The 15,747-nt window shown below is 41.3% G+C and overlaps 1 long non-coding RNA gene across 2 annotated transcripts in view; it reads right to left on the bottom strand.

The window, feature by feature from the left end:
* LOC146689410 (uncharacterized) overlaps nt 1-15,747 on the bottom strand; it is a 45,683-nt gene that overhangs the window by 26,824 nt on the left and 3,112 nt on the right. For both annotated transcript variants that reach the window (XR_014916180.1, XR_014916181.1), the window contains exon 2: nt 9,404-9,532. This is a non-coding gene — a long non-coding RNA (uncharacterized LOC146689410). The remainder of the gene's footprint in view (nt 1-9,403; nt 9,533-15,747) is intronic.

Here is a 15,747-nt window from a genome sequence, read left to right as displayed (position 1 = left end):
TTCATTTTGTTTTCCAAAATAATAACAAAACCTGTTCAGGGACATTGTCCATGTTTTCAAATTGTAAAATAATGTGATATTTAGAACCCCCATACATCATCACCAATCGTTACACTGTACTTTCTATATGTTGATAACACACATCACAGTAAGAATCATATTTTCTAAAGTTCTAAAGCATTTTGTCTATTTTCAACCAATAAATCATTACGCTGACATTGAAGACATTTCAGATTTTAATGGATTGTTAACACTGTTAAGCCCACTCTACACTCGACAAAATTTTATCAGAATTCATTCAAAACTTTTTCAGCTATGTCTGTGCTGCTTTCTTCTACGCTACACTGTTAACTTTGATCCTTTTAAGATCTTTATTTATAGAGCACTTTTCTAAACCCACAATCCAAAAATGTTTCATGCAGGACAAGAATGTAATAAACCTGTTAAAATAAAAACAACACATTATTTGTAGCAGTAATTTATATGCTCTGTTTCTTTGCGTGTCACTTTAAAGGATTTTTTCCTTCCTTTATTAAAGATAGTCCAGTGTATGGTTTGCTAAAGGACATGAGAAGGGGAACAATGAAGGACTTTTCCTTTCCTTTTAATCAATAATTGAACCAGCTGCCACTCTGACGCTTGATTTGATTTCACTCAGCCTAAACCTAACCAAACGCTGACTGAAAACAAAAGAAATCAGCAAATGGAAAAACAACTGCGTGAACAGGAAATTGCTAGCAAAGAAAGTGTAAAAGGAAAACACTGATGCTACGTCAATACTATAACATTTCATCAACTACCTTCAGAGACAGTGGCAGGTGTTGCCGTTGTGCACGTACATGAACAACGTACATCAACGTGAGTCAGTAGAAACCTGTTTACTGGTTTTTCCTTGGATAGTAGCATCTGCCTGCATGAGTAGATATTTACCATACACACTGTGTAATATGATAAGATCTTGACACATCTGAGATTTCTGCATGGATAGATACAGCTAAACGTAAATAAAAACAATGTTTGTTTTATCATTTAGGGGAGGTAACCTGCTTCTCACTGGAGAATTCACCATTGTTCTAATTACTCCAGTGCAGTGTGTACAATAGCTCCAAATTACGCAGAAATCAAAGGATGTCGGTCATAAATCTCCTGCAGCCTGTGTGGTCACTCTCTCCTTTCAGCTCCCGTTTTATCATGCGTGTGTGTAAGAGTGTCTGCGTGTTTGTGCGCGTGTGTGAGACAGAAGGAGAGTGAGAGAGAGAGGAACCCCCTCCAGTGGCGTCTACTCTGTACATTCGACTCAATGGCTCCAGTGTTCGTGTGTGTGTGTCTGCATTTGGGTGTATGACTATGGCACTTAACCCTGTGACCGGTTGTGGAATGAGCTTCACAGAAATCACCGCTGAGCCGGCCACCCCCTCCCGCATCACCATGGTGTGTGTTACCACCCCAAGAGAGGCCAACAAGCTAGCGCACACACCCCCTTGCACACATGCAGACACAAGCTTCCTCTGTCTCCTCCAAGTCAGAGGTGGTGATGGTGTAAAGCCTCGTGTTTAGACTCTGCGTCTTTGTTCCTCCCTGATGGTGCCTCCTCTACCTGCATATGAGGGAGGAAGTCTCCGCTGTTTCCACTTTAAAGCCAGGAAGTGTTTGATTCCCTCAGTTTCCTCGACTACTAAAAGCTCATTTCATCTTTTTTTCTGCAAACCACGGAGTGACACAACACTATTATCCCCTCAGTCTACACCCTCTTATGCTCTTTGATTCCGCTGGCCGCCGTTTGAGTTTAGCCTCACGGTCACACACTTGCTGCACGTATACAACAGAAACACCTGCTGCAGCGTCGTCATGTGTAACAAATGAAGTCAAATAGGGGCGGCATGTGCATAAATGGTTGCGCAGGTGTAGGGCAATATTTTAAAGGATGCATGCAAGCCCACTGCTGTTTTCTTCAAACATTTTCTCAAATGGTAATGACTTGTTTTTCATTCAAATACTTAGTGTATCCTAAAAATGTATTATCATCAGGTTACCAAGAAGGCCATTTGCCTTTAGGTCTGATGTTTTGCAGAAAAAAAAAGGCATTATATGATCAGTAAAATGCTACATAATTGTGTAAAGTTGTTGGGTATTTGTTGACAATGCAAATTAACAGCTCACTACTCAGAACACCGAGTTCCCTTCTGGTATCAGCCAGCAGGAACCCAGACTGACCAAAGATACACACATGGGTGACAAATTAAGGCGTCTTATGCGTCCGTCACACATGCCTGGAGTCCAGTTGATGGTCCTCCGAAGAAATGCTTAGTTGCTTACAAGTTGCTGCAGTCCAACATAATTACATAGAAGATACTGATATGTCTGCAAACACTTGTTAATCGCTGGTTCCTGGTAGTGAAACTTGAGAGTTCAATGAATGCTGGAAATGGAGACCTCAAAGTAAAAGTGTTGCCTTTTCAAACATGTTGGTTGCAGCGGTAGAGCGCAACATTTACTCTGAATGGTCGTGCTTTTCATAGTTTCACTATTGCTTAGTGAGTAGGTGGTGAGATTTCACAGACAAACTGGTATTTCCCTGCAAACTATGGGTGGCTGCAGAAACCTGTTGATTACCAAAGTAATCTCAGAAGAAGCTTTTTAGTGGAATATTAACATCTTTGCAATACAGCAACCCTAAGTCACCTGGTTGTGGAATACATATTTTACTCTAGCAACTAAAGGTTATGATGAAATCACTGACCGGTCTCTAAGCCTGTGTGACCAGGGCCTTACTAAGGTGTTGGGCCACCGTATGTTGACAGCACAGCTTCAACGCATTGCTTCTACCAAACTGTGACACATTCTTCAAAGGGATATGGCTTCATTTGCTGTAATGATGGTAGTGGAAGGCCCTCTGTGAAGGGGCATACACACAGGAAGAGACTGGCAGCGATGTGTGTTGGCAAAGCAAAATGGCTGGCTTCCAGATTAAACAAATGTTATCTTTGAGGCGAATCAATGAAGCAACTATATATGGAATCAAAGAATACAACACATGATATACAAGAAGGTCACATACACAACCAGAGACTGGAATGTCAAAATATTTTCAGCACAGAGTATCAAATATTGCTGTTCTGTCAAATACCACTGATGTTGCAGAGACACGCACAAGGTTTCCTGTGATGTTGATACCTTGATGCACTGGTTGCACCAGTATTAGATGCTAACAGATAGCAGGCCTCTTTCACAAAGAGACCAAGTCCAGACTTGGAGGGTGAAGGGCTGGCAGTAAAGCAAGTGACACAAGGTTTGGACCTTTGTGTTCAGCATTTTAGTTTCATCTGCACTGCCTTTTCTTTCCACTTTCTCTTACTGGCTAAAAATTAGACCTCAAAACTACTTTGGATTTAGACACCAAAAACAACTTGGATATGCTTTGGAAAAGAAAATATATCCTTTCTCCAACAGGTGTTCATTTTAATTGAGTTGTAGTGACTGTGAACACCGTATAACATGAGTCAGAGTATTTTGATAATCATTCAGTGACCCTTCTGCCCATTGAACGGGGGCATACTCGCTCTACAAGATGAAGTGGTTCAGATTTCTCTTTTAATTTGTCACCTGTGTAGATTCCTGCCTCTGTAAAGGTGAGGTAAGTGGGTATCAGGCTTCCTGACACTTTAAAACAGCACTCCACTGATGCAATATTAACAGGGAGCAGCTGAGGGAGACCCGGTGTTAACCCCACCATCTAACCTACAGCTTCATGAGGTCAGCGGCTCAGCACCGTGCTAGGCAGACTCCACACTTCTTCTCTGAAGATGGGTGCTTATGTGCCTGAGTGGGTCAAAGAGCTGCCAAACGCATTAAGCTGAGTTTAAGTGAGAGTTCTACTTATGTATGTGTGTAAATTGATAGATGTGTTTGTGAAAAAGGACAAAAAAGAAAAGAAAAGAAAAAAGAGTCAGCCATCTGAGACCAGTCAGTGAGAGGAGGGGTCATGTAGGGTCAGTGCTAAAGCAACAGTGGCAGTCTGCCACATATTCGGTCCATGTTTTGACTGCTATAGTCTGTATATAAGAATGATTTAACTTTTGGATAACGGTTAATGCTGATGTTTAATAATGGGCCTGTAACAATCAGCTATTCTTGATCTTTTTCAGGAGTACTGTGTGGTTTTCATTTGACTTGACTGCAAACATCTGTTACGCAGGAAGTTTCCAAGATGTGTTTTCAAGATCTCTCAGTGGAGAAGTCCTGGGCCTTTAATTAGCAACATAACACTGATGCTGTAACCCCCTCAGCCTCACAAATAATAGAGTCAAGTTATTTTTAATGAGGGAAAGGGCTTTTAGGAATTCTTACACCTCAGTAGTCAGATCACAAACTTGTTTGACTCCTCAGTAATGAAATCAAATAATATTACCTGATTTAAATTTGGCTGATATCCCTTCAACATCACCCCCTCGTGCACCTCTGCAGTTCTTCCATATAGTTAGAGCACTTGGTTGAAGCCTCATTCACCATGAAGTTGATATACCGTGTTTGCAGACAGCAAATAACTTCAATATCACAAAACGGCAGGTTTCAGTGGAAGCGACCAATGTGTCCAAACCTAACGGCGGTGCATTTGGTCAGGAGAATGACAAGAAGCATGCTCACTAGTTTTTTTGGCATTCACAGAATCCTGAACCATAAATTCATGCCCCAGGGTCAGCCTATCAATGCCAAGTTCTACTGTAACATCCTAAAAGCAACTTGTCCTCTCCTAAGAGCCACAATTTTGCCCACTGAAGGATGCAGCACACATTGCAAATGCATGAGGGCGAGTGGTTGAAATGGGTCTTCCAGGAAAGATCTAAAAATAGCATCACCACTTGAGCTGCCTAAGAGCGCGAAGATAAAGATAGGGTAGATTAACCAAACTAAAATCAGGTGTTTTTTCTTTCTTTTCCTTTTTATGGTGGGAACTTTATGACAGCACTTAGATTAAATTCTGGAAGTAGCAGCAAACAATCACAACATCTGAATAATAGTTTCTTTATCTTAGAGATGCAATGCACAGGAAACAGCTATTATCCCTCCACTACTAATTACAAGGTGAAGCACACCATCCCTAATACTGCCCTTACTATATCATATTCTACTACATTAAGGGGCTGGGTATATGCTCTACACTTAGGACCTAACTTGCAGCACTCACCATAAACACTGTAACTGTGTGTGTGTCTCTTCAACCTAAGTTTTTAACCATAAATTAGGCTCACTTTGATCTTTTAAGTAGATTTTAACACACTTCATAATGATTTGAGATCATCTCCTCAGATTTTTCGGGCTACTCCTCCTCCTGGTCTGTGAACCGTGGATCGTTTGCATCTTTTTTCCCATGTATGGCCATTATATTACTTTGTTACTGGATTCTGCATGAGTGGATTTGTTTTAGTCTTGTGTGTGATATTTCTGATTGACCAGGGCAGCTGCAGAGTGCAACCATCAAGCCAAATTCCGCTGTATCTCTTGTTTATTACTGTTTTCCTAGAAGCTTGGAGACATTTTGCCATTCGTGCGGATGAATTTCCTCTTCCAGTTTGTCCAGAAATATTATTAAGATCCTCTGAACTTGCTGTGCGCAGATGACACTATTATTGCGCTGATATTACTCAGCCTAATGAAATCTGCTCTGCCTCGCACCGATGGAACACTGTTAACTTTGATCTCACAATTAAGTCTCCATGAACAGCTAATAAAGCATAATCTGCTCTGTATCTGCTTGTCTGCGCCAGAAGCACAGAAAACCTTTTAGCATATCTTCACTGCAGTTTCTGACTGACACTTTGTTGCTCTCGGCTGAAACACTGACTTATTTTATCACGCCCGAGATAATACAATCAAGTATTAAGGAGTTAAAAATCACACTGGATCTGCATCGGTTGAGTGGCAGATGAGTGGCAGATGCCTGCGGGGGCTTCTAGTCATTCCGGTCTACTTTTCCCATCCCTCTGCCTCGACTTAGAAGTAGATGTGTTGACATCCCTGAAAACAGAAAAGGCAGTGGTTGTTCCCTTATTGTTGCTGGGGCTTTTTGGATATATCTGTTCCCAATCTTTTATTCATTAAATGCATGACGTCACTTCTTCTTTTGATAGCTCTCATAACCTTTTCATACATTTGCCTGTAATATCCCTGCACTCTGATCAGACTTAATAACAGGCCAAACAGTTTGAGATTTCTGCTCTATGATAAGGGCAATCAAAGGAAAATTGCAGCCTTTTATTTTTGGGATCTGCTCCTTTTTCTTCCTCGGAAAAGACAGACGGTAGCAGTTTGGCGATGGATGTCGGACAATCGATAAGGAATGTTTTCCACATGACTTAAGGACTGATTGGAGCAGTATTTTCCTCTCATCTTATGCTCACATTTGTTGTGTGGGCATAAGCCAGATCTGTTAAACATATACATTTGTGAGCTGATGTATAAGTTTGATACACACGACTGTTTGGTTCACACACAGTTTACGCTCGAGTTCTTAAATGTGCTTCCTTTTTTCTTTTCAGATCATCAAACAGTTTTGAAAAGGCATCCCTTGTTAGAGAGAAAGAGACAGACAGACAATCTACCAGGTTTTACCACACGAACGCCACAGAGTCTCGCTGATGAGGTTAAAAGGTAACACTTCAATCGAGCTCTTAATGTACACTTCAGCCACAGAAACAACACCACTTTCTCTGCCGTGGCACCTCACACTTTTCATCTCCCACCTGTTGTTTTCATTGGAGGAAACCCTTTAAGATCAGAGCGACCCAACAAAAACATCATCTGTTTTCATGGATAACAGTTAGCGCTGGTTTTGAAAGAAGCAGATAAGATTATAGTGTCTAATGAGCAATGGCCTGAGTACATCTACCGGGATATACGTGTTAGAAGAAGCAGTTCGTCTTCGTGATTTTGTGTTGGATCTCTTCCACGAGATCCTATTATATCCTATTATTAATTTTCTATAATCACAGTGGCTCCTGACCGCTATGTATAATGTCTTAATGTGTTTTACTTGGCTTCGTGTTTTCAAGTATCATTGTTTTAACACTATCTTTGATTATGAATAATCTTCTGATGGGTTTGTGATGGAAAATGCGCCATAAGAAACATTGGGAAATTGTACTTTGAAAGCCATTTAATACCTAGTTATGTATTTTAAATAAAAAACAGTATTAAAAATAAGTACTGTTCCTGTGTATTGTTTTGGTCTAATTTCCTTTTGAATTACATCCACATTGGATGATTAAGATGGAGTGCTGGTTTTTTTTTTTTCAGTAATCTTATTATTTTTCTAACAGTAGCAGCACTGACTTAAACAATATAACGAAACTGTCAGTGATGGATTGAATACACTGTTTTGCAGAATCATGAAGGAGTGTTCTCTTATTTCCCAGTCTTTCAGTTAAAAAAGAGATTTAAAGCACAAAACTCTTATTCGTGGTCTCTATCGCCATACCTTGGTAATTTGCTAAGCCTAAAGATGAATCTGGGACCCCATCAGCCATTATCTGAGTCTAAAGTCATTCACTACAGTGAACTACATGGTAAAATTGCCTCTTTGTACCCCTTTTTAGTGGAACCAGAGTATCCCATAGTACTTCAGTAGAGTAGGCAGTTACTAGGCGGGAATTGTGTATCGTCATGCATTGCCAAAGAAAAAAAAATAGTTAAGATGAGAAGTATTTATTTATCCTAAAGTTTGACTTTTTTTTGCTACAGCATTTAAAATTAAGTTAAATTAATTAGGATGAATAAGGAAAAGGATGAAAAAAGAAATGCACACATTTTAATCTTCCTAGTTGATATTTAAAAAAAACATGTTTGTGGGTTTTAGAGTCTAGTTTAGAGTCTTTTGTGTCTACAGAGTGAGTGTCCTTCCTTAACAGGTACCTGAGTGATTTCCGACACAGCCTCTGAGGCCATGGCCAGTATTACATATAATACATCAGGAACAAGACTTCCTGTTCTGTACACTGCCTTAAAAATTCTAATAACAAGCAAACTTCTTGCTAGACAACAGAAGATAGTTTCAAGCCTACATTTTTTACCAGTGCATCAGTGCCAAATCTTTTGCACTCAGCCCTCACTGGTCAATCTGACTCAGATTCAAAACAGGAACGAGGCTTCCACAGGTACCACAGATTCTGTCCATTTATTCACATCATGGCTGCTCTGTTTCTGGTTTCTGTATTTACATATTTAAGACATATAATAAGTGTGTGTGTATTCTTGCTAAGTTTCAAAAGGTCAAAGAGAGCTGATCCCCTTCAAAGTTTCAACTCCTTAAAAGACACGTTTTCCTTACAGAATCTGTATTCTCACTTTTATTCTTCTTATCCCTGAAACAATATTCTGACCTTTCATCAGATGTGTTGACTGCGTCAGAAAGTGTTTAGCCTGAAAGCAGCTCTTCTATCTCCTCTGCCTGTGGATCTTCGCTCTCCTTTATCAATTCTTTTTTGAACATCAGCTTTTCAAAAGCTGTTAGGGATGTGATGTGAAAAGAGGGCAGTTTGAATATTCGGAAAGGTTTTTTTTTTTTTTTTTTTAAGACAGGCCTAAAGCATCATCTCCAATTACACTACTCAAACGTGTTTGCATATTCAGTATATTGAAAAAATAGACCTGCTGGATGTGGCTTAATATAAGCAGCCTCATAGGCGACATGCAAACTCTTTAACAATGTGCTGGAGAGAGATACCTTATTAGCCTTTTTATCATTATTCCTCCTGATCAGTCTCCTCTACCAGATTGTTGTCCTTCACCTAACTTTCCTCTTTATCATGTAGACACAGACCGAACACACTCTGCAGATGCCTGTGGCTCTCCGCTTAGAAAGAAAGTTGGTCGGTTGTGAAAATAAAATTGAGACCACTGATGCCAGGACTGACTGAGAGAGTGGGCTATGTTCTGACAGATGTGGTGTCATGTCAACCGAAAGGCAAAGATGTGTTGAATTAATGAGGCCAGGTGATGGAGAAAAGGAGCAGAGCTGGAGCCAACAACTCTTGCCTGCAGTTTACTGGAGACCTGGTGTGCTTATTTAAATAACTGCCTTGATCTCACTGATCACTAGGCTAAAGGCTACTTAATTAAAACTAACAAGCAGTGCATTAACACCCTGTCGGCACGCTGACACTGTCAACCTGGCTGTACGCAAGCAGCACCCCCGGGGAGAAGTGTGCACTATTCCAGATCCAGGTGAAGCAGACATTTGATTTAAAATGCCACAAAGTAAGATGGCAGGTTGGCTTTTTTCTCCTTTTTTTTTTTTTTTTTTGCAACCTGATTGAAAGGAAAGGCATTTTTCACTGTCGGGGTGGGTTAGGAAAGAGCGTACGTGTGTGTCTGCGATGTGTATGTGTGCAGAATAAAAGCGACATACCCACCGAGGAAGGCCAGCCTTGAGCTTTATAGACGGGTGCTTTGATCAGAAAGGCTGGCTCACCTTCATCTCCTCATGGACGTCGTCACTGGATGCTGATGATGCTGAGCGCCCGTTTCTCTGAGGAGGCTGAATGGAAGAAGGAAAAGGTTCAGGGAAAAGTGGAATAGGAAGCGTGTGTGTGTGTGTGTGTGTGTGTGTGTGTGTGTGTGTGTGTGTGTGTGTGTGTGTGTGTGTGTTACTTTTTGGGTTTCCCCCTTCTAATTTTTTTTCCTCAAAGAGAGAGAGATGTGCTGATACACAATTTTTTTGATAGTGAGACACATTCCCTTTGATTTTTTTAAAATAACAAACACTTTTGAATGACAAAAATTGGGGTGTAAAATTTCACCATGATAAATATAATGGTAAAATGCTAGCTTCAGTTGTTACCTCAGCTATATTATTTTTTGGCCAACTTAAACTTTCCCCCCAAAACCGCCTCATAAAATCATTTGGGCATTTTCCTCAATCTATGTATAATATGTAAAAAATAAAACTGTTGATGTAGATGTAGAAATTTATGGGGTATAAGACAGTAAAAGGATCACTTCCAGCTTTTTAAAATTTTAATCTTATTGGTAAAGTTAGCAAAGTTCTCAAGTTTTTCTTTTCCTTTTCTTTAAAGCTGACTGGTAGGTCTACACCTGCACTTTTTATTTCACTCTAACCACTGAAATTGAAAGTCACTGAAAGTCAGTTTATTCAGTGCTTCAAAAATAAGTCCCCAAATAAGTGCCCCAGTGCGTTTCAAGTTGCAAGACCTCGTCCCCGGAGGCTTTTACCCATGTCTCTGTTATTTCCTCTAAAGTAACAAATGTCCCTGCATAATGAGCAAAACAGTCCTGCGGAGCAGGCAATGAGTAGCCTGTCCGCTTCCGGTTAACGGTCCTCTCCGCTGTTTGTGAATGACTTTGTGACGACCTCTGAGGCAAACGCGCCCCACACCACCCAACCTTCTCTCTCGTTCGCAGGAAATGGAAATGGCTTAGGACTATCGGCGTTGCCCCGGCAACCATCTGAGTCCCCCATCTCGCGGTGGAGAAATGAGTTCTGAACAGGCTCGAGAGAGGCAGGGATTAAACATGATCCCGCGGACGGACTGTCAATCACAGCCCTCCAGCAGCCTTCCCGTGTTCACTCAAACATCTACGCTCAAACATAAAAAAGGTGCATTTAAAAAAAAAACCAAAACATGTATACATATATTATTATTTATCGATAACCACAAGTTCATAAATAAAATGAACTGATAATGAATTCGGCCTGTGCTGTGTTCTTTTTTGTTGTAAGCTATTAAAAGCAAGAAACTCTTTTCTATTAAAAAAAAAAACCAAATTCGTTATCCAGCAGCGGATTTAGTGGTGGTCGTTATATTCCAGTGCCAAGAGGCGATGGATTAATTTAATTAGCCTGGCGAAGATTAATGACGATGCATAGGCCTTTTGTAGATAAGGCTATACACTGTTAAAGAGGGTGTGTTGTTTTCAAACACCACTGTGTGTCCAATTTGGGGAACTTTGGAGTGTGGCTGAAGGTAATCAGAAAAGGGGGGAAAAGTATAGCCCTAAAGATTTTATAGGCTTCAGCTGGGGTTTATCTTTGCAGGCTCAGATAAATCTGAGTGTATAATAGCTTCACACACATTGTATTATTTTAATTATTTATTTAGTCTTTGAAGCCATAAAGATGCTTATTTTGTGTGGGTGATTTCTATAAACCGTTGGCACACTGTAAACCAGCGAAGAATGGGGTAGGCCTACTGGAGATGTTTGCTGTGATTAACGCACATTGTGACACCTTTCCAGGTGTCTTTATAATTCCCTTTCGTGCTGCATTGTGAGTGCGCGTGGCGAAAATGCGTGGCACTACTATAAAAGCAGCTTTGTATTAAATGTGCGTGCTCTTCCTTTAACAGTACAGCAGGTATAATAGATCCTTACTGTTCCTGGCTTCTGCCCACTTAACACAAAAGTTTTACTTTTCTTTCCATGTTAATTTATTTGGCGTCTAGAGTGACAAATCATCTATTAACTCCCAATCAAAATAAAGAAATAAATTATATGTCCTGCACAAACGTGCTCATATTAATTGCATGTATAATTCTGATGTGATTCTGAACTATTCCAGTTACCCGCATACGGAGGCAAAGTGTCCAAGTGATTTCTATCCCCATGCTTTAATAAAACTGTCAGAAAAAACAGGCTAACTGGTGTGCATGTAAAAAATAATACACTTTCTTTCTCAGAGCTCTATTCATGATGGCGTTACTGTCCTTTTTAGAAGTCTCAACACGTGGCTGCCATCTTGAAACGTCTTTGGGCACACATTTGGACAGTTGTTTTAAAGGATTTCCTAACCTCAGTGGCCACAGGGACATATAACTGCACGTATAGAATCACAAGTCAAATCTGATCATAAAAACGCTTAAAATGTTTACCGACTTTGCCCCAAAATAAAGTTTTAGTCACCACTAAAACAGGAAATAACACTAGAATAAACACATCAGCTCACGTCCTATTAATGCAATAATTTGTACTTTAATATTTCTAAAGTTTGACCAGATGAATTAAGTTTACTCTTTGTATTTATTTTACTACCTTATCACTTTCTTTACACATGTAAAAGTGAACAATTCCTTGAACTTTTTCGATGTATCAGTAAATGACCAGATAAAGATCATTTCGAGAAAACACCTTCAAAAGTGTTTGTATTTCCTACTAAATCTCTCGATTAATAAATGTCTGATTTATTTGTTATTTTATTCCAGTCATGGTGACACAAACTACATTTACACACAGCGGCAAATAAAGAATGAATTCCCTGGAAATCCCTGCCTGCTCCTGGAGAAGTAGCTAATCACGTTACAGTAACGCATTATTGGTGCCAGGCTGGCAGGGAAGGCTGGGAGAGCGAGAGAGGGCGGGGAGAGTGAGACCCCGTGCAATTCGATATTTGCCTCTTTTGACAGTCATTTAAAGGGGATCTGGAGAACCCGATAGCCCGGGACTTACACCCCTCCAAAGGCTTTCGGGACACTTTAGCCCGACTCGGCTCGGCCCCGCAGCGCCAGTGAGTCGCCAGGCAGGGTGTAAACGTTAAATGTTAGCTATTTGTTCCGTGGATTGCGAGGAAAATCAAGCCAGTCTTTCATTCACCCCCCCCCCCCCCCTCTCACACACACACAGAACTCCGCTCCCCCCCATCTCCCCTCCCAAGCTTTCTTTCTTTTCCAGACTCCACAAACAGTCATTGACTAAAGAGGCTTAGAGAGACTCCTAATAATGCTTTAACGAATTAAAAGCAACGGAGAAGTTTTAGGAGGAAAAAAAGAGGGGGAGGGAGGGAAATGTTTAGTAATTGCTGAGACTGTACAGACAAAGAGTCCTGACGCAGTGGCACTGGAGGTTATCTGCCATCGTAGTGGTTCCTTATCAGCGGATAAATATTTGTATATCATGGCCAAACTGGAGGGGAAGGAGGAGGGTGGGGTGGGGGTCTGCAAAGCCCCCTTGTGATTGTTGCAGCTCAGGTAAGCTAGATGGATATAATCACTGTATCCACCGCTGCATCCTCTGCAGTGGAGCAGAGCTGCTGCAGTGTGGGGGGTCGAGCCGCTCCAGAAAAGCCTCTTTTTTTCAATTATGGGGTTAAAAGAGTGAGAGAGTGTTTAATAAACGACTGCTCATTAAAGCGAGAGAGAAAGCGAGAGCGAGGGAGTGCATTCCCTTGCAGATAACGGGCAGGTCGCATTGTGCAGATGTCTCCTGGGAAGACTCCTGCACTGGATGTTTGCCCCCAACCCCACCCACAGCCTTGCATCTCATTAAGCTCATCTCCACATCTCTATCTGCAGTATATCTGGGGCGCACCATCAGCCTCCCATCAGTGCGGATGTGGCCCTTTTCTGCACGGACAAAAAGAGTAAGATTTCAGGGGAGGTGAATTAAATCGAGCTCTTTTTATTTATTTTATATTTGGAGAACCCTTTAATCAGCAACCATTAATAATGATCTCCTTGCTTTCTCCCACCCCCTTACCCCGTTTCATATGAAACCGTCACTGGACTACCAGTGGCCACCCAGTACAGGATTATGCACAGCCAGGAAAAGAGGAGGAGGAGGTGGTGGTAGGGGAGAGAGGGAGAGAGGAAGGGAGGGGGCTTGCCTGGATACCCAACCGCCTGCAAGTGTCCATCCTCGGTCTGTTTGACATGGCAGCGTCCCTGGGTATAAAAGCGATAAACATCTGGTGGCGCTGCCAGGACATTGGAAAATGAGGGATTGGGGAGAGGCGGTGAAAGAGGCGGCGAAAATACAAAATCATAATGAGAAGAAAGATGGGCAGAGAGGGAGTGAGAGAGGGGGGCAGAGAGATGCTGATCAGCTAATTACAGCTGCAAATAAAATGCAAATTTATCCTGGCACAGTGAGCATGCCCAAGTTTAAACATAGCGCCATCCAAAAAATCCAGAGCTGCGCTGGCGCTGCGCCAGTGACGACTTCCAAACAAAGGCTGATTATCCAATAATAATAAATTATTATTATTACTATTAGTATTAACCTTATAAGGAGGTGCATCTTCGTTCGGTGTTACACCAGGGTACACCCGCCATCCCTTTGAATAAAAGAATAATCGTTTCCCAACAACAGTGACACCACCATTCAGTCTACCAGTTACACACACTGTGTGTAACTGTGTAACCCCCCCCCCCCCCCCCCAATCTCGTGTAGTGATTAATGATACATCGCCACCCAAAGATTAATCATGGGAAATTAAAAAATAAAAATAAAAATAAAAGTGCTGGAGGTAACTGCAGCTGGATCAGGTGGGCTCGGGATGGCGGTGGAGGGTGGAGGAGGTGAAAGCCAATGAGCTCCATCGAATCTTTTTAGATGCAAATATTTTGTTATCTCTACTTTGCTGCACTGTGTGTTTTCCTTCTCCCGTGTTTATGATTAATTATCTCTTCTTGGTGAAAAATAAATCATGCGAAATTAGGATCTAGCTGACTCCACCGGCGTAAGCAGAGATGGCAGGTCGATGTTGTTAATTTCAGGTTGAAATTGACACACTAATTATAGTGCAGAGTGCTGCTGGAACACTAGCAGGCAAGATTATACCTCTGTGCTTCTATTTTTTCTTTCTTTCTCTCTCTCTTTTTTTTTTTATCAGATCCCCACCCCCCTTATATTTTACCAATTAAAAATCGTAAAGGCATTTCATTGCCCCGGGATAAAAAAAAGACAGCCTCTCTCCTAACATGGCCATCACTTTCCCCCATCAGATTCATTGTGATGTATTAGATGCAATAAATTATCCCATGTAACAAAACATGGCGAGCTGAAAGGCTGATAATCTGCAGAGGGGAGATAAGGATTCATTATTCCAAATCATTATGAATCCAGCGTTGGCTGTGACTTCTTTCTTAATCAGCTTCTGTGATCCTGGATACGTGAAGGGAGCAGATAAGAGCAGAGTCGTTTATAATTCTCCCCACCTCGGCCTAATATTTTAAAATAAAATCGCAGGGAGAAGCCGCCGTAAAACACACACACACACACACACACACACACACACACACACACACACACACACACACACACACACACACACACTGGCTTAACGTTTGGAGGGTGAACAGGACGAGAATAATAAAACACATTGAGGAAATAAATAAGTAAATAGATAATACGTGGCCCATACATTTTTGGCGCTGTTTTGTCTCAAATTAAGGTCATCTTATTCGACATTTACAGCGAAGAATCATGTAGGCAGAGAAAGAAAGAGAGCGAGAGAGAGAAAGAGGGAGAAGGGGGGTGGGAAAAAAGGAGGAGATATATACTGCACCGTTTATTTCACATTTGGAGTGGGAAGGGGCTAATAAAATTTAGGCTACACCGGGAGTCTATAAAAGCGGGTGACCGTAAATGATTTACTCCATTTATGCACTAACAGGGGCTGAAAAAGCGCCACGGTACACGGGAGGGGGGGGGGAGGAGGTTCGCTACTGCTGCTGCAACCTCAATCTGCAAAATTAAGAAACTAGGAAAAGAGGGGTGATTTAATCCGGATGTAATGGTGAGATGATGACACCTCATCCAAACTGCTGTGTGTCAATAAATATCAGATGGCTGTGAGACTAATAATAATAATAATAATAATAATAATAATAATAATAATAATAATAATAATAATAATAAAAGGCTGGTGTGCACAGACTCTTGCTTTTTATTACGACCAGTGTACCAATAGAGTGAAGGGGGGTGGGGGGTGCTTAGCTGTTGTCAGCTGTCACGCGGGAG

Source organism: Copadichromis virginalis, linkage group LG17, assembly GCF_057382275.1.
Source record: "Copadichromis virginalis isolate Kocher_CV1m ecotype Utaka linkage group LG17, C_Virginalis_male_GT1.1, whole genome shotgun sequence".
Taxonomy (NCBI): Eukaryota; Metazoa; Chordata; class Actinopteri; order Cichliformes; family Cichlidae; genus Copadichromis; species Copadichromis virginalis.
This window is presented reverse-complemented; position numbering and strand designations above follow the sequence as displayed.